Source organism: Strongylocentrotus purpuratus, unplaced genomic scaffold (genome assembly GCF_000002235.5).
Source record: "Strongylocentrotus purpuratus isolate Spur 01 unplaced genomic scaffold, Spur_5.0 spur5_scaffold_19, whole genome shotgun sequence".
In the NCBI taxonomy this organism is placed as follows: Eukaryota; Metazoa; Echinodermata; class Echinoidea; order Camarodonta; family Strongylocentrotidae; genus Strongylocentrotus; species Strongylocentrotus purpuratus.
In genome coordinates this window covers 31,772,166-31,776,520 of record NW_022145604.1, presented here as the reverse complement: position 1 = coordinate 31,776,520, position 4,355 = coordinate 31,772,166, and the positions used below count along the sequence as shown (strand labels likewise).

Genomic DNA, 4,355 nt, shown 5'->3' with positions numbered 1-4,355 from the left:
GCAGATTAAGAACAAGTCAGGAGGCAGTCTGAAGAGGACTGAAGATTGTCTCATTTCGTCTGATCCGTACTCCTCACACAATGTAGTAGTTTGCCCTGCAATTGTAAATGAATACAAAAAGATACGAAATATTAATTGGGTCCTATAAACCCAGCGTACCAGGTTAATACTGCTGTTCCTGCAGGCCCTCGATTATTATTAATCGACCAATTGTCAGTTACCCATTTACACCTGGGTAGAGGGTGGTGAATATGGATTAACGTGTTGCCAAATAATAATGCCGGGCTGGTATTCGAACCATCAACCCTTAGATTAAGAGTAACGTGATTAATGAACCACTATACCACAAAACCTCCAAATATTACCAGTCGAATCAATATGATGTGATAGTGAAGAACAATTATACATATGATTATCATCAAAACGTATTTGGCGTCACCAGGGAGAGCGGGATACGTCTTATTATTATTTCGTACTCAAGCAAGCCCACTCAAGTGAACTCATTTCCAAACATAACAAGCTACGAAAGCTTGCAAAGAGGTCAAAAACAATTAGACTTTGATTATTTATTGCTTTGCCTCATTATTTATGAAGGCAAAAAACTGAATAACTACTGAGATTCGAACCTAAAACTTCAACGTTCAAAGAGTCTGTTCTACCGATTGAGCCAACGATGGGTTGATGAAAAGTGAGTTAGCATATTAAATTATTATAACTCTATCAGCAACCATAACGTTTCCCAGGCGCGCATGCGCAGGTTTTCTTCACGAGCTCAATCTGGGCTCGCTATGGTACGAACAAATTAAGACGCGAGCGGGATAGACAAGAATGGCTAGGTACGGGTTGGGGGGGGGGGGGGGGTGTGAAACGAGATAGAGAGGGCAATGGGCGGGAAATTTAACAGTAAATTGTTTTACCAATCTCAGTGTCAAATCATTGCTATGGTTTCATTTTAGAATCATTGGTAAATAGTAGAATATTGACAATTCATCATAATTCTGTTATCATGGAAACTTGCCCCCAACCAGCATTCAAAACATAAATCAACATGAATATCAGATATACAGCGTGATGAATATAAACACGGACAGAAAGAGAGTGAGAAAGTTTTGCCTCTTTTGGTGGGATTTTTAACCGAAATTTGGCACATCACCCGAACAATATCTTTTAGGCATAATTTAATATGGACTGGTTCGGAAACTTTTGTTAGAGAAAGGATTGGATTGTTATTTTGAAGTTTGTTATCATTGTGTAAGGGACCCTTATAATAATCCGTTCTGGATTAAAATTTGGAGCGCTTTGTATTAACTGCAAATTACTATGTGGGTTGGCTTTGGTCAGATTAACGAAATTTACTTGTGCTATAATTCCTAAATAAGCAAATAAAATGAAGTAAAATTGATATTAACTATGAAGTACATGTGGAAGGGTGTTAACATATTCCCAGTTGAGGTCCTTAGCAGTGTGATCACAGAAAGGAAATTTAAAGGGAATACAAAATTAAAATGAGGTATTTCCCAACGAAATTGAATAGAACGCTGTTCGTCGAACCGAAAAACTAATGAATATGTACTGCGATTATTGCCCTTTGGTCATGATTATATCAGACACCAAAATATAACAGGAACTTACATGAGTCCGTTAAACTCCTATTCACGTTGTCTACCTAAGAGATTCTTCTTGGCTGTCAATAGTTTGGATCTGGAATAAAAGGTAGACAAGAATAGTAAAATGGACACTCATCCATAGTCATGTTTTTGTCTGTCATTTTACTGAAAAAAGCATGTTGAAGTGAATGACACAAACGCTAGCAATTGTTTAGATACAAAGTTAATCACTTGAGAGAAGAATCTCGGGAAATTTGTGAAGTCCAGTTAACAGTAGCAGACGGCCAGGCGGCGGTTAATTAAATGTCAACAGGTAAATCACCAAATAATGATGGCCACACAAAGGCATTCTATGTCACATTCTGGGACATTGTATCTGACCCCTTACCATCGCCTCTAAATTATTCTTTTGTAAAAATCACAACTGTCTGCTAGTCAAAAACAAGGTGTTATCACATTTCTTTTGAAACCCGACAAGGATAATTGTTTAAAGATAATTGCCGACCAATCTCATTGATGAATATCGATGTGAAATTCTGCTCGAAATTACTTCCGACTCGCTGTTAGAAATGTACAGGATGTTTTATATTACTAAAATACTAGTGAAAACAAGGATAGGTTTATTGTATCAGATGAATTGATTTTTAGAAAGCCTTCGATTCAACAGAACATGAATATATTTGTAAAGCACTGGAGTTTGTATGCTTAGGTCTAACATGTATTAAATTGGTTCAAACCGTGGACATACTACGTGAAGTAGGTCCATGTTCAAACACTGTATTGTAACACTGAATGACGTGTACTCAATAATGGCACTTCAACCAGGTATTTCCCCATCTCCAGGAGAGGAAGAAAATGAGTCCCTTTATCCCCGTACCCTTTTCCTACTGTTTGTTTGTATGTTCGATTGGTTTTATTTCTGCGTTCAAAAAGATACAAATTCAAATTCAAAGTACACAAATTCGAATAATAACAAATACAATGAATAAAATGTTTACAAAAATAATTAAATAAAAAAAAAAAATCATATACAATTATATCATACGATAAACATGTACGAAGCATACAAATAAGATAAGAAATATATAGTAAATATTTTTCAACAAATTAGAGAGGTTATTTAGAACGCAGGAGGCCACCATCGCAATTGAAATGTTAGCTTCTAGTTTAAGAAATATGAAAGAAATTAGAGGTATTAATTTTGGCTCAATTAAATCAAAACTATCATTGCATGCAAATGATTTTTGTGCATTTTAAAAAGATTATAATTCAGTTGAAGTATTATTAGATGTGCTAAAGTAATTTGGTAAATATTTTAATTTGACATTTATGACAGAAAAAGCAAAAATATTGAAGACTAGAAAGCATCGAGGTCCTCGGATTATTGAAGCTATCCGCCTTTTCGATACTATCAGAATCTTAGGAACAGAATTTGAGTACAATTCTAAAGATTATCAGGTACAAAAAAATTAACAGACTTCAATGGGAACGGACGTGTAATTTGTACTCTCTCCAGCCACCGCCCTTTTATTCACCCAACGAACCCTTACTCGAGCTTAAGCATTTCTGCTTCAAGGATTTTACTGGACTATAGAGGATATTCATATCTTAGAATCTCATTCCACACTAGAAGCAGGGTAAAGTATCGCGAATTTTGAAGGAAATGGCTAATTCCAGGGCTTTACGTTCATCTGTAAGCACAAACGGACCCGCCCAATCTCCAGACCCGCAAGGTGCAAATACTACGAGAGGTGCCAGCAAGCCAGGCCCAAGTGAGCCGCTACTTCGCCCGCAAGCGGAACCCGAATTGACGCTCGCCGACATCCAGCGTTCGATAACCGCTAGCTCAGCTGCAGTATGCGGGAAACTGGACCTACTCACAGCAGAGGTGGCCTCCATCAAGCGCAGGCAAACCGAACTCGAGGATTCTGTTAGCATGAATTCCGATTTGGTTGCCAATCTTCAGCATGTAAAGCTACCCGCGATTGAAAAGAAAATGGCGGAAAAAATCGCCGACCTCGAAGAGAAGATTGTCATAATGGAAATCTACAATCGGCGCGCCAATCTTCTTTTTTACGGCGTTAATGAAACCCCCGACGAAAAAGTACGCGACGTCTTGCAAAAGGTCTTCATACACCTCGGCATCAATGAAAGGGAAGCTAACGACATCGCGATCGCAAACGCACACCGCCTACCAAGACGCAACAACGGAGCTACCGCCTCATCGACCCGCCCACAAGCCCCGAATGCAATCATCGCGAAGTTCGTTTACATGGAGGATCGTAACCGCCTGCTCGCCGCTTTCGAAAACGGTCAGCGCCATAGGATCCCCCAAGATCGCGCCACGGCGTCAGTGAGAATCACAGTGCGCACAGACCTCCCCCCAGCCCTCAAAGCCAGGAGGGGAATGCTTGCCAAGATCGCTTACGACCTCCGGAAGCAAAAGGGAGTCTCCACTAAGATAATCGTTGTCGGAGCTTCAGTTGAACTCAAATGGAAGGAAAAAAACACCTCCAAGTGGAATAACCAGCAGGAGTAAGGTAAATCACCTCAGCATTGAACTCAAATCACGATATTTATTCTCTACCTTCTCTGGAATGTGCTCTGTTTACTGTGTGATACATGTACATCTATTTTACCGTTTCAACTTAAATGCATTTTAAATTCTGAATTAACTTTTGATTAACATGTACACATACATGTAACCCGATACCGTAAGAAGGGTATCTCCCCCCCCCCCACTCCCCC

At 39.2% G+C, this 4,355-nt stretch overlaps 1 non-coding gene across 1 annotated transcript; it reads right to left on the bottom strand.

Annotated features, from left to right (window-relative positions):
• Window positions 1-3,747: 3,747 nt before the first annotated feature.
• Window positions 3,748-3,839, bottom strand: Mir4853-2 (microRNA mir-4853-2). Its single transcript, NR_130635.1, has one exon. It is a non-coding gene; the product is annotated as a microRNA mir-4853-2 (primary transcript).
• Between the last annotated feature and the right edge of the window lie 516 nt (window positions 3,840-4,355).